Source organism: Ammospiza caudacuta, chromosome 5 (genome assembly GCF_027887145.1).
Source record: "Ammospiza caudacuta isolate bAmmCau1 chromosome 5, bAmmCau1.pri, whole genome shotgun sequence".
NCBI classification, from domain to species: Eukaryota; Metazoa; Chordata; class Aves; order Passeriformes; family Passerellidae; genus Ammospiza; species Ammospiza caudacuta.
In genome coordinates this window covers 50,195,633-50,220,284 of record NC_080597.1, presented here as the reverse complement: position 1 = coordinate 50,220,284, position 24,652 = coordinate 50,195,633, and the positions used below count along the sequence as shown (strand labels likewise).

The following is a 24,652-nucleotide window of genomic DNA, read 5'->3' as shown; positions in this document are numbered from 1 at the left end:
TAAAACACAACAGTAAGTCCTCCCATACTCTTTTCCTGGGCTGGATTCATTAAATAAATCACAGGCTGCTGTAGTCCTGTCTCTGTGATCACAGACATGCTGGTGCAAAATCAAGCTGACAGATGAAGGCAGCACGAGGCACTGCTGAAGAGGAGTCTGTCCCAGCTCTTTTTTCCCCAGAGTCCCTGAGGCAGTTCATCCCAGCACAGTAACCTATTTCATTCTTACTGGGCTGGGCTGCAAATTTCATTAAAATACAAGTTAAATTATATACAAAAAATATTATAAGACAAGCTTGATTAGGAGATGAACTATAAAATTCATATTACCCCTAGGTGTTGTTTGATTATTATAATTTTTATTTGAATTTGAGAGCAATTATCTGTTCTAACTGAATCTTGATTTCTAAAAAAACAGGGATTAAAAAATCAAATATTTTAGTAGACATAAAAATCTTAATTTTTGTAGCTGATTTGTGTCTGTTAGAGCCAGAATTTTTTACTTTTTTTAAAGTCACACTGTGTGTAATGTTCATCTTTTGAATTGAGATGTCTTGGATACAGTTAGAAATAATGTTGAATCTTCAGTTTATCTGTGAGGTCAGTCTTACACCCTGTAATGATAGTAAATTTTTTGGGTTGATTGACTGAAATGGGCTGGTGTGTTCATTGAAAGGAGTTCAATTATTCTACCCCTTGGCTTCTGAAAAAGCATAAATGCATAAGAGGAGTGTGAAACTCCCATGTTCATATGGGTTATGTTCTAGGAAGCGTCTGTGAATAAAGGGGAACTCAGACTGTCCTGCCTGGAGATGCAGAAGTTCAGGCATGAGGAAATGGCACTTTGTTTTGGTTCTACCCCAGAAAAACAGGCCTGTGGCCTTTCCCCTTTATTTCTTTCTCACACGTTGTGGGTTCTCACCTACGTCATGTGTTACATCACAAATTCAGGTTAGACAAGACCTGCTTTGTCAGACAGAGCCCTAATTCACCATCTGGGAGGAGAGACTTGGCCTGTGCCAGGGCAGCAGAGCTCGTGTGAGTCTGAAGTGGGCAAAGAGCAACCCAGACTCCAGTGGGTGAACATTAAACACGACCCTTGTGTAGATCTAGTGGTTAACACTGTGAGGCTCCATTTCTTTCCTGGTGAGATACCTACCTGTTTTCATGGATTTCCATCGACTGGAATATTCATTTTCAGGAAAGCTTGGAGTTCACAGAAGGGGAAGATGATACTTATTTTAAACTGATTTTAGTCATTCTCACAAATTCCCTCATATTTGTCAGTTGCTCTTTCCATATGCACTTACCAGCACCAAGATTTTTATGTACATTTTTAGGTGTTTGCATGTAAAGACACTTCTATTAATATTTAGTCTTTTACCTGTCTTAATGCTTGTTCAGTTTGGCTGGAATAAAGAGACCTGACAATCATACTGTGATCTATACCTGCCTGTGATCCACTACATTGTGGAACTCTGAGAAAACTTGCTCATAGATTTATGGAGGTGCATGTGTTAAAGGCCATAGTGTTATCTACACACTGTGACAATTTACTTACAATTAACTTCACCAAAACATTTATTTGTTTTCTGATTAAAACATTTGGTTATTGGTGTATACTCTTACCAGTTTTGTTCTGGCTTGACCTTTAATACAGAAATCTACTCTTCCTCAGTGCTGGTGATTTCAGAGAAGGAAAGCAGTTCAGTGACTCATGAAGATGCTCCCATAAGCATTTGTGGCTTATTAAATAAGGCTTCATTTTAGTGATACTCAATTTTGATATTTAATACTGTGTTTCAGAATAAACCTAAATAGTTATTTTTCAGCTTTTTTTTGGTTGGTTGCTTTTGGGTGGGTTTTTTTTTTTTTCCTTCTTTTTGTTGTTTGTTTAATTAATCATTAATCTTGGAAAAACATGAAGGTGTTTCTCTAGGAAAGTGCTAATCACTGGGAAGTAGTTTTACTGCTCCTAGTATTATACCAGGAAAACCGGCTCTCTGTCAATCACAGTGGAAAACAAACCATGTTTGTTATTGTATGGTTAAATCTTAACATCACATAACGACCAAAGGTTACTACTCTCTGAAAATTCTGCATACCTTGGCGTTTTTTGTTTGTAAGATCATAATAGCTGCTCCAGGGGTGGAAGGGTGTTAGTCTGGACAGTGGAGAGGCTGAAGTACCCACCTGAGGTGGAAGGCTGGGTAAGCTCGGTCAGGGAGGCACAACAAGTTCCCACTCAGTGCTTGGCACTGGCCCTGCCTGGACTGGGGCTGTCTCCTGCTGTCTCCAAATAAGGCTTTTTTTCTCTGCCATCCTCAGCAGGTGCCTGGAGTTTGGGTTAGGTTCAGTATTAGATCTAAGCCAGCCATATGCATTCATGCATTAAATGGGAAGGTGACAAACTCTCTTGGAGTTCAGGGTGCTGGGTGCCTCTAAACTCTCTCCAGTAAGCAGCCTGAGATCCCAGCATGAGGTTGGGAGACCTAGTCTGACTGCTCACAGCCTTCCCTCCCAGGCTTGGCAGGGTTTACCAGCCCAAGGCAGCGTGGAGAGCCTGAGTGTGCTGTTCCTCACAGGGTATCTGAAGCTGATTATATGCAGATTTTCATACAGAGCTGCTTTACATGGCTGTGGTGTTGCTGAGCCACCTGTACCACGCTGCCTCTGGTACTGTGACCCGCAGCACAGAGGCCAGCTCATCCCTGTCACCCCTGTGGGAGTCAGTGCTGGGTCCCACACTGCCCTGGAGATGCAGGTTTGGAGCACCTGAGCTGTGTCAGGTGTAGCTGTGCTGTGCCACGGTGCCAGTGGAGACCCAGGGGCAGAGATAAAGCTTTGTTTGAGACAGTCTGAGCCTGTCTCAGTTTTCATGTCAAGCAGGAAAGTAAGTATGGATAGCTTGTAATGAGTGGGGGTGGAGGATAAAAATGAGAGATAAGAAAAGAGAAAAAGTGTGTTAAAAGTGCATCTTCACTTGTGAGAGAGGGAAGTTTCTCTAGTGCAGGAGGAGAGGATGTGAATAGTGAGATTTTCCAGTTGTGAAACCTGCACTGTTTCTTGTGTTTCCTGTTGATAGTGGTTTGCTAGAAATGATTCAGGGGCTAAACTGTGTGGTCTCTCCTTCAAGAGAAATATCTTAGCCCTGCCCAATGTCCTAGGCAGCAATAAATGACACTTTCTGGTCCTGCTGAGTGCCCCAAGGAGGAATATCTGCCTCCTTCTGCCCTAGTGACTGTGTGCTGGAGCATGCAGTGACCCACCTACAGCAGAGGAGGTGACACTTCTCTCATACTGGCTCATGTGGCTGAGATCAGTGCCCTGGGAACAGGAACAGGGTGGGTTATGTTCTGTCAGGGAGGAGTGGGTGTAGAACCAGGAATGCAATGGTCTTAACATGCATAAGATAATTGTGGTTTCCAACAGGTTTGGATCCCAGATGATCCCTGCTATCCCATTGTCCAGCACCAACTCAAATAAAGTAATAATAAGTGCTACTTCACTGGGCGTATGAAGTAGGAAGATCCTTCCCCTCCTGTGAAGTATTTACCTGAAATCTAGGGCAGAGGTTTTTTCTCTGGTCTTCTTAGAATTGGAGTTTTAAATTTCACATAGAAGTGGTTAAACACTTGGTTGCCTAAACAAAACAGGGAGAGAGAAAAATCCCAGTTGGTTTTTGCAGTTCACACCAAAGACTAAGTTTGTCTAGACCTTTCCATTCTACTTAGCTTTAAGAGGAGGAGTTGCAGTGTAATATTTTGTTTGTTTCAGGCTTTTTTCATTTCTGTTGTTTCATTATTGTTCATGCAATTAGGTCTAAGAAACTATAAACTCTAAGAAGGAAAGGGTTTTTGGATGGAGAAAAGTGACAAAATATGTATTTTAAAATATTTTTTAAAGCTTTAAAGTATTCATTTTCAGTTGAAGGTTGAACAGTGGAATAATTTTTATGCTATGAGAGGAAGGTGTGGTGTTTCAGGGTGGGCTATTTTGCCATACAGAAATGTAGAATTTTCATTTTATGTTTATTTAAGTATGGAAAGATGTGGAAAGCAGAACTTGGGTGTCAGGCTCAACAGGAATTCTTATGACTTCTTTTCATGTTTCCGTCCTGCTTAATCTCTTGTAAATCAAGAGAAGTACCTTGTTATACTTTCATATAATGTCATAGTTTTCAGTCATGATTAGTGTGCTTGATAGGCATTCTTATTTCTTCAGTAATTAATAATGAGTGTCTAAAAAGTGTTGGATTTTTTCCTCTGCTGCATTTCATATGCTGCTTGTTAGGGAAAGCTAAATGACTTCACTGCTTTTGGCCTCTTTCAGTTGTCATCATTGTTCTGTAATCAATTCTAGGATGCAATATTGTCATTCATTTCAGTCCTTTCCCTTCTCTGTGAAGACAGCCAAAGATGCCTGTGTATCAGAACCACCTTTGTTGAAATAATCAGTGAGGTTCAAGATGATTTATAGGAACCAGTGGGCGATCCCCCCTTTGTTGGGGCGTCCTTTGTAATCCTAAGGACGACAGTCAGCGTGGTGTGGCAGTGAGTGGGCTCTAAAGAGCAAGGGTGCATGTGGGGTGATTCATGGAGTACTGAAACAGGATGACTTCAAGTCAGGCTTTTCTAAGTTCAAATGCAAAATGCAGAGAAATGTTTTCTAAAAGTGCAAACTTTTTGTACTTTTGTTTGGGAATGTGTGTAATCGTCATTATTTTGCATTTCATTTAATGTGTTAAACCAGCCCGAGACAGTTGTTGAGTTTGTCTGTGCTTCCCCTGCTGTTGGTAAGTGTACTGCCTCATTAACTTCCTGGCCTAACAATAAAGACCTTGCAAAGACTTTTGTGTATCGCCAGACAGATGATGCAAGGCATAAATACAGCCTTGGGAACATCTTTAGTGTCTTTCTTAGTGAAACCTGAACATAAAGGTTGGTGTTTCTAACTGGCAGGATTTCAATAGACTTGCATCACTGTTGGAGCCTAAGTAAATTTTTTTTTTCTTTCTGTGCTCCTCAGATGTGTAATGGAGGAAAAAAATTACAGCATTTCATAAGGCAAGAAAGAAAATCCTATCTGAGTGATGGTTTTGGCACTTTTTAGTAGGAAGGAGAGTGATGACAATAACCTCCAGTTCAGATAATAATTCCCAGTTAAAATTATTTGTGATAATGTGCTATATTAAGAATTCTATGCTTTTCTGACATCATTTTCAATTAACTTAATAGCTGTTAAATTTGACTCAATCTCTCTATGCCCTGCTTAACATGTCTTGCTTTGGAAGGCCTTGTTTTCCTCATTAGCTGTCTGTATCCTTAATTATATTATTTCTGCCTTCAGCAGGATTGTAATTTAGTTTATTAGATTTCTAGCATAGAGTGATAGCTAGTCAACTGTCAGATGTTATTTGACAAACTTAGCACTATTTCCCCAGATGACCTCTCAAGGAAGTATGAAGATATGTTGCCTTCTAGCACTGGACCCATAAACTATTTTTCAAGCAGAGTGAAAAGAAGAATTTAGTCATGGTGTAAGAAGAAGCATAGTCAGTTTCCTTTTTACACAAAGTACTTTCAGGGTTTTTACTGGAGAAAATAATTTTCTTTTTCTTCTTTTATATAGGATGAATTTACACTGGCAAGTACCAGTGTTATTCAGATGTCACCAGAAAATGATAACCCAGAAAAATGAAAAATGCAAGAAATTATGTACCAGGCAATATCTATTAATTTTTTTAACTTGAAGGCTATCTTGGTGTTAGACCAATAATTCTTGATGAAGAAGTTTTTGCTCAAATGATGTTAAAGACAAGATTTAGTTACACAGCGGAAGGTGCTCATCCTGAAGGAAAGCAAGCTACTGTTCTCTGTTCTCCTCATTTGTATGGAATGTGGAATATTCTATGGAAATTCTGTGGAACTGTTTCTCAGTTGGGTTTTTTAACTGTAATTTAAAAAATGTTTTGCAGTTTTTATTTATTTAACATTTTTAAAGTCATTATCTTTATGTCAGCAGATAAACTGGGAAACTTACTCACTTAGTGTTTTCTATTAGGGGGTTAAATGTTTTAAAATAGAAAAGTAGATGGAAATGCTTGATTTCTAGAGTGTGTTGTTAGCCCTCACATTGGAAATTTCCTTTTGAGGCGGTGGTGGTGGTTGGGAAATTAGCAACAATTATTTAAAATAAAAATTTCTGCCCACCATGCCCAAACCATCAAATATTCAAGTGCCTTTTTGAAGGTTTATTGCATAATTGAAGCAGTCATATACTTTTGTTTCTAATAATTGATGGATTTTGTTTATTGTTAAATGAGCTCAGACAGAATGTGCACAGCTGTCTGACTTGTGTGGTTGTGCTGATCAGTGTGTACTGCAGTGTTCCTTATGCTTAAAAATATTGTATTGTAGGTATGCGGTGGAGGTTTGCTTTTGTTAAGGTCAGCCTCTTGGGAGTTCTTCATTTGGTGAATTGTGTGGGATGGTGCAGTGATTAGATGCCAAGTCACGATCCAGTGCTTTGAGCTAATTTTACTTCCAGTGTGCTGCTTTTGAATTGAAATCTCTTCCTACTGGCACTGATGTTTCAGGCAGGGAAGGAGCTGTCCTTTAGCAGCTCCTTGGAGTGGGGTTCCTGTCAAGGGTGTGTGCCTCGCAGGGCAGGCTGCTGGCTCTGTGCTCAGGCTCTAAGGATCCCAGCTGCTCCCCCACTTCTTTTAGGGATGGCATGTGTGTCTGTGTGTGTATAGGAGGATGCTTCTGCTTTTGCAGTCATGAATACAGAGTAGGCTTCTAAAAATGTGAGAACACAGAGCCAAAAGTCAAGTGTTGCTCTGAGCAGACCAGATGCTCCTGAGACATCTAAGCCGTGTGCTGCACGTGATCGGGATGCAGCTTTTCTTCCAGTTGCTTTAAAAAGTGGTTGAGAACAACTTCCTAATTTAAACACATGGAAGGAAATTATACCTGAGAAAACTGTTACACAATACTGAGCTAAAATTAGAGCTCTGTTCAAATCTGGAAATTAGTTTTTGTTATGTATTCATTCCTGGTTTGAGTCATTTTAGTTCATACATATGGGTACAGTGCTACCAAATTGCATGAAATATATATAACTTGTAACAGTTGATCATGTCTCACCCTTTATCTTAAGGGAGGAATTGTTAGTGTTATCTGGTTTTTAAGCTGTCTCACATTAGTGTTTGCTGCAAGCTAGTTTTGTTTGAAACATTTCAGCCAAAGTAATTCAGTCACTTCTGAAGATGAGGACAGAGTAGAAACTATTGAAATAAAAAAAGCCACAGTTTTTACTTAGAAACCTTTCCCTTCCTTACAGGATTGGTACTTTGTAATTGCTATGACTAATTACTGGCTGAATTAAAGAACCTTTGATAAATTTCAGCTTGTCTGTTTTCAGTACTAAAGCATAAACTGTAACAAATACTATAACTAAACTGAGTGCATCCCAAATAATATCTGGAGGTGTCTGACAAGGCTTGGTACTTACAGTAATAAGCTATTGAAGCTGGCCAAGTTTGGGGCTCGGCAAAAGAACCAGTGGCTTAGGGGGAAAAGGAAGTTTGCCCTTTGGTTAATAATATTGCTTGTCAGTTTTGAGGAATGAGTAGCTGGTAATGTGGAAGAGCAAGGAGAGTCAGCAAGAGGGTGAAGGGTAAGGCTCAGACTCTGTGAGAAGTTGTGAAACTGGTGAAGCTGGGGCTTGGAACTGCTCGGCAGGAAACAGATGCTTCCCTGTTAAGCAGCTGGGGTAAGGTGTCTGTCTTGACACTGGTAAGTGCTGCATCCTCTAATGGCCTGGGCACTCCCACACTGTGCGCTGTCTCCTCAAGTCATGTGTGGTAATCCCGTGCCTTTAATCAAATGGTTTTGGAAGGTTCAGTTCAGTGTCTGATATAATACCAAGACTGCCAGGATCTTCTTTTTCATAGCAAGGCCTTGGTTGTGTATATTGTGTGTCCTGGGGAACACAAGACCTTCCAAGGGCCAGGAGCTGCCTAGGAAGGTCTTGGAGCACTGCTGGCTGAAATAGAAATTCTGTCCACTGCCAACAGCCCCCAAGTGAGGTGATAATTTGAAAAGCCAGCTGAGGGAACCAAACACTGTGGATGGTCATGCAGATCAGTGCTTAAACTCCTCCAGAGACCTTTTTTGTACTCATGTGTTGTCATGATGAATATGGCAGAGATTAGGCCTCTGAAGGTGGGGGATTGGGAGAAACAGATTGACCTAAAAAACTGGAAGCTTATTTATATGCATGCATTTGGAGGACAGAAAGGATGAGTGCAGTAGGTAAGAGTAACAGCTGGGAAGTGAGGAGATATCAGGAAAAACCTGAAGAAAAAGCTGAAGCTTAGATAGCAGAGATGAGGTCAAGGTGCAGCAGTATTAGAAGAGGTGGGATACAGATGCACAAAAGGTTCATCCAGGCTGAAATGTGCTTGTGAACAGTATCCATTGCACAGCTTCAAAGGCTGACTCCAAAATTTTGGGATCATCTTTCTGTTGCTGTGTATTCCACTGCAAAAGCCTAAGTTATCTCTTCTGCTCATGGCGTTTTGTGAAGAAGTTTCCTTTTTTTTATTTTTCTTCTTTTTAGATCACTTGTGCAGAGGTCAGAGTTTAGATCACTTGAAACAGATCTGAAGTTCCAGTTCTGCTTTTAAGCTATGTCATTATTTATAATGAGGAATAGATAAAATTTTTATTCCCAAAAATTTCTCTGAAGATCTGCTATGAAAGGTTTGCTGAGAGAAATCAAAAAACTGTACAATAAAGGATCCAATAGAAACATTAGAATAATTTTGCAAATGTGGTGGGAACTTTAGTCTCATACTACATGTGCATTATAATCATTACATGATAAGGCATGCTGAAATTGATGTAAATAATCATCTGCTTCTATAAGGGGTAGGGCTGAAATTGTTGCTGGAAAATTTAATTGTTGTTATGGTTATAGAGATCAGTGTAAAGATAACAGTTCATCATACCATGTAGGGTTTATGAAATATACATGGAGTTGGATGGGGGGAAAGCACACGTAGAAAGAATCAACAGGCCACTCCCAGAGTATTAAATATCAAACTTTTCTGGAGAAACATTTTGCAGAAGCTCCCCCATTCCCTAGGACTGAATTCCCAATTACTTCTAGCATGGACAGCTTGAGTTGTCTATTTTCAGATACCTACTGATAGTCTTATGGATCTTTTTCTCGCTTTCTTCTCCTGGAGTTGGTGCTTGTGGCGTGGCTGAAGCCCCAGTTTCCAGGCTAAGTGACAGTGCTGTCTTTGTGGTGCTGGCAGGTGACCTGTCAGCTCTTCTGCTGCCAGGCAGGGGCGTTTGCAGCACACAGACCCCAGCTCCTGCTGCCCCTTGGGAGAGCACAGAACTCTGAGGCTTAATCATTTGCCAGCTCACAAAAGTACTTTGGGTTTTCCAGCCTTGTAGCTAAGATCAAAATCATCTCTAGTGAAGTTCAGTGTTTTTAGTGTTCCTAGCCTCTCTTCCTGGGGCAAAAGCAATTCCTAGGTATTGTAGGGAAAGAGATATGGGGTTTATTTTCTTCATTATCATAGTTTTGCTGCTTATTAGAGGAGTCAGGTGGTTTCTGTGGATTGCTCACCTTCTCAGCAGGTGGTGAAAATCAGTTTGATACCCTGTAGTTTTGACAGGCGTTACCATTATATGTAGTGGATGCAAAATGAAAACATCTTGCTATCATTCTAGACTGTGTTGTTATCAGTTGTCACTGTAGTTCTGTTTCCTGTGTTTCAATACCCAGGTGCCTGAACTAGCTTCCTAAATATAAATGCACTTTCCGCTTGCCTCTGATATATAAAAAGGGTAAGGACATATTCCACAGGGAATGAAGCAGAGCTTACTTGAATGGGAGGCTGATTTAGACTGTCAGATACATTTAGCTGAAAGTGAAACCTACCATTAATGCAGGTACATTACAGTGTTTGCTGAAAAAGGGGGCGTGATTTGTGAAGATTCTGGCCACTGCTGACACTTGTAACATTGCAATTTGAATTGGATTGGTAACTGGGGTCAGGAGGATTGGGCTGGGGAGAGCGTGCAGAGTCGTGGTAGCTGCAGGGTGAGAAGGAGACAAAAAGCAGAACCAGGTAAGTCTGGGAGGCCCATACAGAACACAGTGCAGAACTAGTGTCTCTTACTGTGATCTTGTCATCACCAAAGTTCTTTGTTTTCTGAAGCTTGTGTGATTGTCACACTGGTGCATATCATCTGCTCTGTAGCCCTGAGTCGTTTCAGCTCTCGATAGACAGCAGCCAACTTGACTGTGCCATATTAAGTAGTGATAAGCAGCTTGTAGAATTCTCTGTAGAACAGTCTTACATTTAAATCTATATCGAAAAGATTTTTTTTAAGCTTTCATTTTCAGAATAAGTGAAGGTTCATGTACTTCACTTTATTTGTGCCCATCTGTATTTTATTAGCTTCTGTATTAACACAGAAGGGATGAGGGACTATCTCATTTCTTCTACTGACAGGTCCTGTTACTCTGCTGTTGGCCACCTAAGTTAATCCCAGTTCAACATCATTTATCAGGTTACATGGAGAATGTCATGCCTTTGCAAGGCTGGCAGAAAAGTGAGCTCTTTTAACAGAACTGCCCTTAGCATGAGGCTTAGGTGGGTTTCATTCTTGTTCAGTTTAAACATAAAACCAGAATGACATTCTGAAATTATCAAAAGCCATTGTTATTTTATCAAGATTTTTTTTCAAAATAGTTTTTGATTTTGACTTACAGTTTTATTTTTTAATGCAGATACCATCATTGAGTTGATAGTGTTGTAATTGGCATGAAGACACAGTTCTTCAAATGTCCTCAGGAGCTGAGGAAGCTGAAAGTTTTGCACTCTGTGCTTTAAACCTGAATCTCTATCTCACAAGAGTTCTTTAATGAATTTTTTATTTTGGTAAAATAGACATCTTGTCAGTGTTTAAAGTCAAAACAACATTAAATGTTAATAATGCCACAGCTTTAACTTGCTGTGTATTTTAAAACTACCTTGGTGCTTCGAAGTCAGTTGGTAGTGCTCAGTGTGAACCTCAATCAATATATGCCTGTAAATCCTTTTAAAGAACTTGCAGTGCCTATTTTTTTTCTTATACTCTTTGTTTGCTTGGTTTTTTTCTTCCTTTAACCTGTTTGAATTCCCATCTTGGATTTAGCTTTGTCAATAGTATACACTTACTCTCTTGCTGTTTGTAGTGTTTGTAGAGTAAAAGTATGTTTTTAAAATTGTTCTTTGTGGTCCTTGCCAAAGAATTTTTCCTTTTCTAATAAGGGAGAGCTGTACATATATACCACTACTGGCTGATGTGATGGATTATCCTAGACAATGACACTGTGGCAGCTGCAGAAAGTAAAAACAATCTGATTTGCAATTGGAAAACAGTTCTACAGCAACAGCAGAATAAAATACGCTTTTTATTTTATTTCCTGGTTTACTTAATATGTCTTCACGTCTCCAATCTTTGTTTTTCCATAATCATCCTATAGGTATTTATTTGTTTTATGTACATCTAATAAACTTTGCTGTTCTTTAAAGGAAAATGAAATAGTAGCTAAAGTAATTAATATGTTAACTGGTTAATTTTAGGTTTAAGTATATTTTCAACTAAACCTCCCCAAAGCTTAGCAAAGTGAAAACAGATTTTTATTTCTATGTTTGTAGAAAAGAATTGCTAAAAGCTTATTTACCAAGTCAAGAGACCGGCTTGAATAGTCTCTTAAGATGAAAAAGAAATGCTTTCAGTGTTTTGGGGTTAAATAATAATTTTTCATAGGCTGTGTTTGCTAAGGTAATTTCCAAATATATTTTGCAGAATTTCAGTAGGACTTGGGTTTATCATAAGTTGGCATTTCACCATCACAGATCCTGAGCCTAGTTTAAAAATGAAGTAACGTCTCTATCATCATGATTTCAGGGAAGACTAATAATAAAAATTGTTATCTACAGACCATAATAGCATAACTAAAACAATAAGATAAGATTAAAGTTTTTATTTTATCTATTTACTTGTTTTTCCAGTAAATAGTGAAGTTAGAGAAATACTTGAAGATTGCAGGGAAGAAGTGTAACTCATTGGAACCAGGGGTTTTCTTAATACTGAGAGGTGGTACTGAGAGAGAAGGGAATTAGGAGACCATGTGACCAGGGTATTCACAGATCCCTTCTATACCATAATTTTTCTTTGTGTGTCAAAATACTGACAAATGTTAGTACACTGAATAAAACAGCATCAGTTTTAGTCATGGCCTGTGGAGGGATAGAATGTAAGAAAATAAAGATAGTGCAGAAGGCAGTCTCACCCCTGAGGAGCTGCAGCTGCACCAATCACCAAGGATTAGGAACAGGCCTGCCCTTAACAGGCCACAGCTGTGTCCAGTAAGAATGAGGGCTACAAAAGACTGGGATAGCTGGGTGGGGAGAGAGGTGGAGTTTGTTGGCTGTGCTGTGAAGAAGGAGTCAGTGCTGTGAGGAGATGCCCATGAGAATTTGCCAAGAAGGTATGGGAACTTTGCAATAAGATGGCAACAATGGCCATAGAAGCTCCTCAAAGACAAGGTCCTTACTTTCCGAGTTCACATTTGATTACTGTGTATGTTGTAAACTCATCACCCTTTGACGCATGAGGCTGTGTTTGTTTGTGCATGTGCTATCTATGTTTCTGGAGGAGAACACAGCACATTTATCTCAAGCACCTGCTGGAAGTGCATTGGTTTCCTGGGTAGAGCAATTTGGAAAACAGAGCTGAGGCTCTTGTGTAAGTAAAACCTGTCCTACAGATGGAGATTTCCACTGAGTTTGTAAAACAGGCAGCTATTTTGCAATTCTATATATGGCATACAATTTGGTAAGCAAAAAAGGGCTTTAAATGGATTATATTTAAATACAGAAATTATATGTAAATTGTATTCCTCCTTCTACAATTGAAAAGTAAAATAATTTGATACCTTTAGACTTGTGTCATACACTCCTAATGAAAGGAGGAGATGGTGTTATTGCAGAGGCACCACACGGCCTCAGGAGGTAATCTAACATAACTATACCTGCTGGTGCCACAGCTGCTGCAGTTACAGCTGTGCCATTTCCCAACTGCTCCACTTCTGTCTGAGCAGCAGTTTTGGCTGCTGCAAACCAGGTTTGCTTACAAAGGCAGTTGGTAAATAACTGAACTGGATGGTTGGCAACCCCAGCAGCCTCCTATGTGCAAAAATGATTCCAAACACCTTTGCTATCTAAGCTGCTAATAAAGGAGAGGTACATCTGCTGCTCATCAGGTTGTTTGATTACTGCAAAGCAGGCTTCTGCAAAGTTCAGGTTCTTGTAGAGATTTCTAGCTTTCTTTTTTTTTAATCCTGTAGGAAGTCATTTGACAAATGTGTGAAGTAAGGAAAAACCTATAAAGGGCACAGCTTCTTTGGGATTTTTAAGCAGTGATAAAGCCAGTTTCTATATGTGTGTGAATATTTAATCCCTTACTGCAGAGAAGACAAAATCATGCAATGCATGCAAATCAAAACCTAGACCTGCTGTGAGTTTGGCTGTGTGGTAATTTGGCTGCAATGAATATGATGTTAATTATTTTAATAAAATTTCCATATTATAATATTTAATATTTACTTTATTTCTACATGAATCCTACCCTTCTTTTTTGGTCTTTTTGGATACTGTATACAACCTGCTACTTTCTTCCTCCACTGCTAGTATTTGTATAGTGTATTTTCTTGCTGAAATCATCTTTTGAATGTGTGATTTTATTGCTTAGTTTACCTCTGTTTCTATATAGTTGTACTGTCTTTAAAGGAAATACAAATAGTTCATTTTTTTTTTGTTGCAGAGGTGAAAAAGCTATTGTGCTTATGTGGCTCCTGCTTAATGTTCTCACAGTGGCTACTATAAAAATGAAATATTTATTCTATTCATGCAACCCAAATTCAGCAGTTAGTTGCTACACTAAAGCATTTGACAACTCACAGAATATTAATGACACAGTGTCTTTGTGAAGATGTGAAAGGCACATCTAGACACAATACTTTGAAATCACAAGTATAATTACAAAGAAAAATATCAAATGTTCTATTTCCATAAGTAATGCCGAATTATTCAAATGTATTTAAAATCAAATGTGCTTCTAACTGGACTGCAGCGAGCAATGGTTTCAAGCCTTTTGAGTTTTTTTAATATCCAGATCAATAGTTGATTTTGTTCTAGATCAGTAGTCATGAAAATTAATTTGCCTATCAGCAGATTGACAAAAATTTTTTTTAAAATTGAGACCTTGAAGTCTTAATTGTATAGTATGAAAGGGCTCTGCTGTAGTGAAAAACATGCCATGTTTAAGAAGTTAAACCTGAAAGCAGTTTAGTGTGTTTTTTGGGGGCAGATGTTCATGTTTTAGTCTCAGAAATAGAAACCAGGTTTAAAGTGAAAGTTTGTGGAAGATAAAGCCCAGAAATGCAGTTATGTTCAACTTTTCCCTTTTGAAAATGGTCAAATTTATCAAAATGGGGGCTTCCAGTCCACAGCAGCAGTTCCCAGTGTGGGTGTGCATGTCCACACGTGGTATCCTGTGGAGCTGCTCAGTTTTTAATGCCCCCTTCCCTTCCCCACTTTGTGCCATTCCAGTTCCAGCTGTGCACAGCAGTGGTGCCTCCAGGGCTCTCCTCTGAGGCCAGCAGTGGGCACTGGGAAGAGCTGGGACACAGCAAAACTGGCACAGAATCAGAAGGTCAGTTTTTTTTTTGTTTTATTAAGACTGCTTTACTGCTGAGTGCTGGTTTTTTGAATGAAGATCTTGTATTTGGAATTTACTGGAAGAATTATTACAGATTTGTGCCTATTTTCAACAAACAGCATTGACTGCAATGCTTTCTGGAAGAGAGATTGGAGATCAAATATACTTTTTTGCTAAGTAGATGCAAGCCCCCATGGTTTGTCTCTGAAGATAATCCCTATTCATTGTGTTTTAGGATCTTTGGATAGCAAGGACAAAGGGGTAGAAAAGAATCCTTTTTTTTTTTTACTTCAATATGTTCCTCAGATATGATCTTCAAGGGGAGAGATTGTCTTCCCTGTCTCTAAACAAGCTGTGCCACTGAAGCCTGGTGCTGAAGACTGGGTGAGCCACAGCCAGTGCTGCTCAGTGTAAAGGAGAAAGCACTGCCACACATCACGCTCCTCTTGCTCCTGTTTAAAAGCAAATTACAGCTGTCTGTGCCAGTGCTTTGGGGAGCCCAGTTCCTTTGTATGCTTGGCATGCTGTGTGTGTGTACAGTCCCGAAGGAGTTTCAGGTGGCTAAACTTAGTTTCAAGATGTCAGTCAAGTTATTGACACCATTAAAGCAGACAGCTTCTAAATTTTATCAAAATGATGCAGAGAAAGAAAGGTAGATAGCTAGAGAGCATTCAAGTAAAGTTTAAGGCACTGCTAATTTGGGTGTTTCTATGTGTGATTATAGATGAGTGTGGACAGAGGAACATCAGCAGCTGAACGTGGCCTCCATTCCAGCCAGATTCTCTTTGGGTAATGCAGGCTCAGGTATAGCACATGTAGCACATGCAGAAGTTCAAACAACCTGTGCCTTACCAAGAAAGAGAAAAATCTTGGACCCCTGCAGCCTCCCCAAAAGATTTCTACATCCAAAGAAGGCTCAATTTCATTGATTTTTTTTTTTTTCCTTTCCTTGAGAACAGACAGACTCTTGATTCTGTCTAGTTGGGATTTTTTGTTTGCCTGTTTGAATGGTTCTATTTGAATGGTGCTTTTTTTTTTGTGTTCCTTTTTGGTTGGTTTGGTTTTTTTTAACAGAATCAAGATTATAACTTCATAGCTGTCATCTTCTTCCTTTTATCCTCTGCTCTTTCTTTCACAGCCTTGATTCTGTGTTTTTTTTTTTTTTAATGTGTAGTTGATGCAAATTCATTTTGGCTATGCACTTGATGTCTTTAGTTTCAGTAACTTTCAGTTAGCTACAGGCACTGCAGCACCAGCAGATCTGTTTTGTTCCTGAAGCTGCAATTGCTTTTCTAGCTGCTGATAAATCTCCTCATCCTGAGGTTGAGAAGTGCACATTTGTCTACACTTACACTGTGTTTCTTTATATTTACATGGCTTTAGGCATCCAGTAGTAAATGGCACTCATTGAGCCCAAAGAGGAAGGGCAAAGCATTTGTTCCACTATGAAAAGGGATGGAGAACAGTACTAGAGAAAATCTTAGTGTAATTAAAGTTAATGCTGTGAATCTCATTATGGTGCTTCCTCATTAAAAAGTAACGTGAAAACATAAAGAAAGCTCATGTACAATACTTAACAGGATGTACTGATAAAACAATAAGGTGAATGAACCTTGAGTTATTTGAAGAGGACTCTTCTCAGTCAGCTGTGCTGGAATCACTTCAGGGAAATCTCACACTTCTTGGCAACTTCTCTGTGTGATAAACAGCTTATGTGCCTTACGTGTGTGAACAAAGGCTCTGCCTGTAAAGGATTAAGAGAAATGGAACCTGCATGAGTCTGCATCCCCAGAGTGTGTGAGAAGGGATTTTCTGTAGCAGGCAGATAGTCTGCTTTGGCTGATACCATGAACTTCAGGAAAATGTAGAAAGGATACAAAAGTCTAAAAATTGTGATCAGGACATATAGGCTACAATTATTTTGGAACAAAGAATAATTACTCAGGTCTAGTTAAAAATTACTTAACCTGATTTCCCTACCATAATATGTTGGTGACTGGTAAGAAGTAACTGGCTGTGTTCTTGTGTAGAGCCTCCTGTTGTTTGTAGGAGAGAAAAAAAAGCAAAAGGAATAAATGATTGCTGAAACAGCAACAGCAAGGGATTTAATTCAAGTTTGTCCATGAAATTCCAGCGGTAACAACTTAAAACCAGTGGAAGTGGTTATGATGAAGTTTTCAAGTAAATAAATAAATTCTATAATCCTTAGAGGATCCTGCTCTTCACAATTTTTGCTTTGTAATATCTTAGACTTATTAGATACTCCTTAAAATTCACCTCCCAGCCCAAGTACTTAGGTTGAGTTTTTGGGATAAGGATACGCAGGTGACAGTGAATAATCACCTTGCATATCTTGGTATCCCTGTGAAACTGTCTTTTTGAATGTCATCTCCATTTTAAAGTAATTTCAGACTCCACAGTCATAAAGGTGTCTTTCATAAAGAAACTCAAAATTTTTGTGCACAAAGTTATGATTGCTGAAAGCTTTGCTGGTAAAGTAAAGGAAAATTAAAAATAAAAAAAATCAAGTTTGTGTATGCAAAGCATGGCAAAGAGAAAATGAATCTATCAAAACATGTACAAGGAACAAAGCAAGACTATGCATTTCTTTAAGTCTTAATGTTTTGCCTCTTGATTTACAAACAAACAATATTAGTAGTAATAGTAGTATGATCCAGGATGCCTAATCCTGGTCCTGGTGTAATCATCAAATTGAAATACCATCTTACCATTTGTCATGCGAATATAAATGGTGTACATTTCAATACTGAAGTCTGAACTCTAAAAATTATACTATTGACATGACTTCAGTTGTAATTGTTAGGCATGCAGAAGCTTTAAAAACATTCAGTGTGCAAAGTAACAGGTAGAAGAAGCAGCCCATTTTATTATCATGGTATGATTGTGAGCCTTTGATCTTCTTCATTGACCTAACCTAATTGCAGGAGCAGCTTTTATTTTGGGTCTTCCTTTGCCCCATTCCTGGGTAATTGTGAGCTATGCTGCATTTTAGAGTTAGAGATCCCATATGAGTTTGCCCAGTCCAACCTCCCAGAGTCCAAATCCTGTCCCTGGGGTTCAGGGGTTGAGCTGCACCATGAGGTTAGCTCTTCAGAAGGTCTCAGATGAGTATTGCCCAACTAAATTTTGATGGGAATGTGAATTTGACCTCAGCATAAGTGATTTGTGTCTTTTCCTGAGTATTATCATATATCTGGAAAGAATTGAGGACATTTGGAAAGGAAAGCTAAAAATCTGTTCAAAATTTCTTAGGTGTATCGACAGTTCCTAGATATTTCTCAGATTTTTTTTTTTTAATTTTTTCTAACAAGCAGATCTCAAAGTAAGGAATTGTGTGCTGTATGTGCATATCAGTTTTTTTCTGCTTAAACAGTTTAAGAGGCCAAAAAATGGTTTTGTTAATGAAGTAAATTGTGCACTAAGTCATTGCTAGTGGTTATGTTAGTTTAAAGCTTCCTGAGGCTAAAATGGTACTAAGATTTTAAAGGGTAATATTATGATTACAAAAAAAAAAGTGCCCATCTCAGTGAACATTTCCAGAGGCAGACATGATTATTTCTGTTGAAGAAAAAAGGTATTGGACTGAAAACCTTCTCCTAATAGAAATGTATTGGAAAGTAAGGTATCCATATCAAAGGCTTCTTTTTAAGTCTCCACACAGAGCCTGTTTTATTATGATAGCTGCTGTCCTGGCGTTCAAGTGACAGATTTTGCTATGGGTTTTGAGCTGTTCATTAAATATAACACCTCCATTTCTTGAATGTTGTGAGTAGCCCACAGAGTAGCTACTGTCTGAAAGATGGGAGTCGCAGTGGGAAGCTGAAGGGGACTGGGCCTCTGGAGCATTTAGTGTTTAATGCATCTGCAGCTGTAGTGAAGCAGTGTGCAGAAATAATTCTGATTAGGCTTGGTCAATCAGATGACAAAATAAGCCCTGCCCTTCCATCATTCAGTTCTAAAATTCAGAGGACAATTCCTGCTTAAACAGAGTTAAACACAAAAACTCTGTCAACCGGTTATATATGAGCTGATTTCTTGATCTAATATGCTGTCAAAGGCAGAGGAGAGCAAATAGTTAAAGCTACTGCCTTACCCAAATAGTTTTCTTCTGGGACTTTATTTTGGAAGGAATGGTTGAAACCATGAAAATAACTATTTTGAGAATTGAGCTTTTCCAAGAATTAAATGTTACTAAGCAAAAATAGATGAATACTGTGCCATGCTTGTGGCATGGTAAGTAGCTTCTTATGTACAGTTTCTTGTCTGCTGTTGTTGTTTGAATGTACAGCTGTAAATGTGCAGTTAAAGATTAGTAGCTGAATGGCAGAGGTTTTGCCTAATCAACACTGAACTATTTGATGATAAAGCTCCATGTAAAAAAAATTAATGACCTGTAATGGTAATTAACCTCTGATTTTTTTTATCCTTCTCAGCTGAGTGTTAGCAGCTCTAGAATCAAGACATATGTGTGAAGTCAGAGCTCAAATTAGCGTACTCTGGTTCTATTTTGTCAAGTTTAAGAGTTCAGGTGGATGCAGTCATTATTGAACCTCACTGGCAATCTGCTTTAAAGTAGATTCTTAATTCCAGCTCATGCTTTTGTGAGGAAAAATATTGTTCTAAGAGGTCTTAAAATTGGAATAGATTTCAAAAGGACCAGATGGAGTTATTGTTCTGAACTGGTTTTGGTGCTAGTAGAGACTGACAGAATTCATCCTGCTAGCTATAAAAAGATGCAAAACCTTTAAAGTCAGAAATGTTTTAACTGGACTTAAAACCCAAACAAACAACCCTCTCAAACAAACAAAAAAGAAAAAAGACAAACCAAACCTAACCAAAACAAGAAAGTCAATCAATCAAACAAGCGAAAAAACACCAAACCAACCAACAAAAAAACCAAAAAAAAACAACAACAAAAAAAAAAAGAACAAAAAACCAAAAAAAAAGCAAAGGGAAAAAACTGGATTTGTAACAGAACAAACTAGAAAGAAACTGTTTAAAAACTTTCTTTAGGAGTTGAAAAAATGTTAGTTTTCTATACCAGTGTTACTTCAAGGTAGTTCCTTGAAAAGGAAGGGTGGTCCAGAGGCTCATGTGGCGTATGAGATCAGTGTCTGTAGGAATGTGGACAAGCACATTTGACTCTTTAAAATGTTTTGCTTTATTTCTCAGTACATTTTTACATTCTTACACTGGAATTTCACCACTGAGTACAGATTGTAGTTTTTGCAGTGATCTGTCTCTTAGACACCCTGTTGGAGATGGGGAATTGTCCCAGTGGCAAGGTGTCAAGGAGAATAAATGTAAGGGAGAAATTAAACTATATCTCTGGGTAAATAGGTAGGTCACAGGTAGCTGCTTGGAAGGAGATTGTGGATGTAAGATCTGGGGAAAAATCTTAATGTTGATTGCATTTTCTGTGCACTACATACAAAAAACATAAAAAACCCCTATATAATATGTTCCTTTGGTTTTTTAAGAGAATCTAAAAATTATAAAAACCAAAACAAATGGAAAAATGCCCTAATAGTGTGAGCGTAATTTTATTAAAAGGTTCATGCGGCTAAGCAGATTTAGCTCTGCTTTTCTGTAAATACAGGGAAATGTTTAACCCCTATTGTATGGCCACAAAGGCTGTGCTGATGACGCAGAAGCTCGGGGGGCCGAGGACAAAGCGCCGGGCGGCTGGAAAGGGCCCCTCTTGTGCGTGCCCTGCCCACAGGCCAGCAGCAGCAGGGCTCAGCACCAGAGTTTTGTCAAGCTTGCAACATGGAGGATAGCATGGTAAAAATTCTTACCTCTTACTAAAAGGAAGAAAAGGAAAAGTAACCCACCAAAAAAGGAAGAGGACCATAACAGCTGTGTAGCTACATGCACAAGGTAATGGCCGAGTTCCTTTCTCTACCCTGATACTTCCCACTCACCTAAATAGTTGAGGTTGATGTACCTTAGTGTTAGATAGTTTGATTTATTGGAATGAAGTATCATGAAAAAATTCAGGTTATGACTTTGAACTGGAAAACAAACCTATGCTATGTAACTTACTGAAACATTCAACTTTGATTAATAGTCTAGGAATTGACAGAATGAGGTTATCATTTGTACCCATGGAGGAAGGGCGTGGCTTTGCAACATATTAAAAATCAGATGAAATCTGTTCTGTTTTGACTAGTATAATATGAGTAAAATTTGGGCATTGTCCTTACGGATGCTAATATAATCTAGGCTGGACTACCCACTCTGGGAAGTGTCTTCATGAGGGTGTGTGTATCAGAAATGAAAAAAACCAAAAATCTACCTTTGTTGTATTTCGAGTGTATTTTTTTCCATTTTTACTTTGGCAGAAACATCTGGGGTTGGGCACACCCAGAAATAAGATAGATGACAGCAAGATGGATCACTGCCCTCATCAACCAGCCAGGGTGGTTTCTCCTTTCTGAGGACTCCTCATTAATCCTTAGCTCTGAAAGAAGAAATTACACAAGGCTGAACAATGGAGCTCTGCAGTACTGTTTTGCATAGAACTGTGCTTAAATACATTAAATATCACAAAGCAAATATTTTATATTAAAGAACTTTGCACAGTTTTGTAGAGCAAACAGAAATTGAATTAAATATATGTGTATATAGATATGTTATTAATTTTATGAGAAAAAAGCAATAGTGAGACACTATGCAGCTAAGGTTGCATTAAAAATATTAAAGTGTCTTGACATGTTAAAGGATAGTTTTGAGTACATTTTATGTAAAACCATTTAGTCAATCAGATTATGGAATAAAAAATTGGGTTTTTTTATTTTGAATTTTTCACATGTGAACTTTTTTGCATAGTTGCCTATTGGTATCTGTGTATTATTTCTTTTTCTAAATTTAGCTTCCATGCAGTCTATCAACACTTTTACAAGAAAAGCAACAATACTATGTAAGTTATAGTTATTTCATTAATATCTGAACAAATAAGTATGCAGTAAGCATAATGTCAGGTGCAGAAAACTTAAAAGTGTGCTTTACATTTCCACAATATGCTCGTGATGAAGCAACTTATGAGACCCCAAATATATCTCATAAATTTTAATACATGTTTCATCTAATCTATGGACTTGTTTTAGAACCATCATTTTTACCCTCCTCCTTGATTTTTGTTTCCTACTCATTTTTTCCCCTTCTATTAGTGAATCTTAGAAGTCTTGAAAAGATTACCCATGGTGTCAACAGAGCTATGGTTTTCTGCTGTATATGAGATCTTATGCAAGTCATCCTTGGGTTTCAGAACATGCCTAACTTTTAAACAATGCCCTTGAGGCTACAGATGTTCTTAAATGGCAAAAACAAGAGGACAGGGACAAAAACCTGTTGTTGAGGTAGGCTGGTTGGCAAGGGCTGGGCTACATCTGCATTTTAATGCTTTAGAAAATGAGTCTCTTAAAAAGGAAGGCTGGCCATAATCTGAGTGTGGTCTGGGTGCTGTGGTGTTCCTGCAGCCCTGATAAGCAGCTGGTGTCTTTTAGTTTGAGTACCTGGGATGGTGGGAGCTGTGTTGCAGCCCACCAAAGCCGTGGTGTTACAGGCTAACACTAAATCCTGGTGTTTGCTCCAGTGGATCGCATGGAGGCAGGCAGAGGTTCCAGATGAGGATGCAGTGCCTGGCAGGAGAGAATTGCAGGGCTGTCAGGAGTGGAGAATCAGAACTTAAGGCAGCCTTACCCATGCTGTTGTTTGGAAGGATTCTCCAGGCTGGAACGTTCCCTAAAGCACGCTCAGTTTTTGTCTTGGAGACAGTTTGTTGGGGACTGGAGCCAGCCAGGAGGCAGCATGAATGGCAGGGTGGGTGTAGCTGGTACCTTGGTGTCATGGGAGCTCTGTGATCACTGTCAGGCTGTGCTGTGGTCAGTTTGGAGCTGCACACAAGTTCTCTGCTGGCTTTGGCTCATCCAAGTCCTGCTGGTTTGCAGGCAGCTTTTCCAGCTGAGTATAGAGGCAGGCGGTTGGAAGTGATTTGAGTGCCTGAATAAAGATTAGGGCAATGAAGGGAATCTCCTAAGAGAATTCCAGCCCAGTGAAATAAATTATGTGTGTATGCCAAAACTCCTGATGTTACAAAGATAATGTATTGTTTCCAAGGTTTTATTATGTGAGAGCAACAAGTTGTTTTGGAAGAGCATGATAAAAAGCAATTTATGAGAAATGTTTTGTTGTTACTGAAAGAAATAGCTACAAGGGAGTTCTAGTCAACAGTTAAGGTTTGACCAACTGGCAGGCCAATCTAACAATAAACAGGCTTTTAAAAGTATATGGAAAGAAATTGTATGACCAAATTATGAATTTGATGAGAAACTAAACTGATATTCCTGCGTCAGCATTGTAAGCTGAGATATTGCAATCTTCTGGTTTACTTTACAAAACAGCACCAATCTGCAGTTAAGACTAAACAAGAAACTTTAATTACTTTCTGAAAATAAAATGTATATGCTTTTATGTGCAGAACACAAAATAACAGGTGCTGCAGTGATGCTAATTTGTTGCTGTTTGCTGCAGTTCATCACCAGTTCACTGAAATAAGGACAGCGTATTGTGGCAAGCTAAAAGATGATAAGGGGACTCCTCAGAAAGTTTTTGAAGCTCACTTTTAAAATTCCTGGTCCTTCTGGAACCTTGCTTACTTGAAAGTTTAACTCCTCATGTGCACTACTATGGAAGGATAGGCAACTTGTTTTCAACAAAACATTAAATGTGTTTAAGATAGGTTAAAGTAACAAAAAGTGACAGATAAGAGGAACTGACTGCAGAGTTCTTGTCAATAAATGAAGAAGGTAGCAGCTGAATTCAAAACAAGCCTCTCCTGCTGTCTTCTCTTTCTTTGTTTTGTGCTTTTAAACTGGGGGAGGAGGGGAGCAGGGGATGCGAGTCCCATCCATCCACTGGAATTTAGGATGTTCTCCTAGAAAGTAGGAGTTAAGATAAATTAAAAATTTCCCTTCCCAGCCCTCTCTTTCTGGGCAAGTGCTGTTTGTGACTAAACATTTCCATTTTGCATCCCCCTCTTCCAGTGCATGTCTTCAGAATTCTGGGCACCCAAAGCACACAGAGAACTGAAGTGTTTGCTCCTGAGGCACCCAGTGTGCCTTACTGGGTGTGTGGGTTACTGAACACTGGAAAGAAGCAGTTAAGCTTCCTAATCATCTTGCCCAAGCTTTGTGAAGCACTGACTGGTTTTTACCAATGGTGCAGAGAACCTGGATAAACCATGGTTGCTCTAGTTTGATCTAAGTGGCTGTTTTGGAGAGTTAAATACAAAACAAAACTTTGAAACCTAGGGAGCTGCTTTTCTTTCTACTGCTTCTTGTTTTTTCTTTGGCCCAACATATATTAATTAGCTATTACTAAAATACAATTCCGTTTGACTTAACTGAATTTAGTATTGCAGCTTTATAAAGACATATATGAAGTATTTGTTGTGATTTAAGAGTGAATGTAATTATTTACCTCTATAAATATTTCATGTTGTGTGTTATTTTTTTCAGGCAAGGCAGTAAAATAAAACGATAAGAAGGAAAAGTAAAGAGAGAGACCAACTTTCTCAGAAGTTATTTATACAAAGGTAAGATAATTTTTCCCTCTAAATTTTATTTTCCCATGCTAAGTGGGGGAAAAGCCCTAAACTACTGGCATTGATTTTCTATCTCTTAGGTTTCCAGGATAGTCATATAACATGTTATGCATTTACCTGCATTTTCATGTTTGTCTGAGTTAACAGTCTGTGATTTATGTTAGGTTTGTTTTTTTAATTTCATATCAGATTTCAGCTGAAGGGTATATCAAAATATGTTAACTAGA

General features: G+C 38.7%; 1 protein-coding gene across 1 annotated transcript in view; it reads left to right on the top strand.

Moving 5' to 3' along the window:
* Positions 1–12,519: 12,519 nt before the first annotated feature.
* NRCAM (neuronal cell adhesion molecule) overlaps positions 12,520–24,652 on the top strand; it is a 111,586-nt gene continuing 99,453 nt past the window's right edge. Inside the window, exons 1-3 of the mRNA XM_058805661.1 lie at positions 12,520–12,566; positions 14,689–14,791; positions 24,340–24,416. The gene's annotated coding sequence lies outside the window, so the exon portion shown is untranslated. The remainder of the gene's footprint in view (positions 12,567–14,688; positions 14,792–24,339; positions 24,417–24,652) is intronic.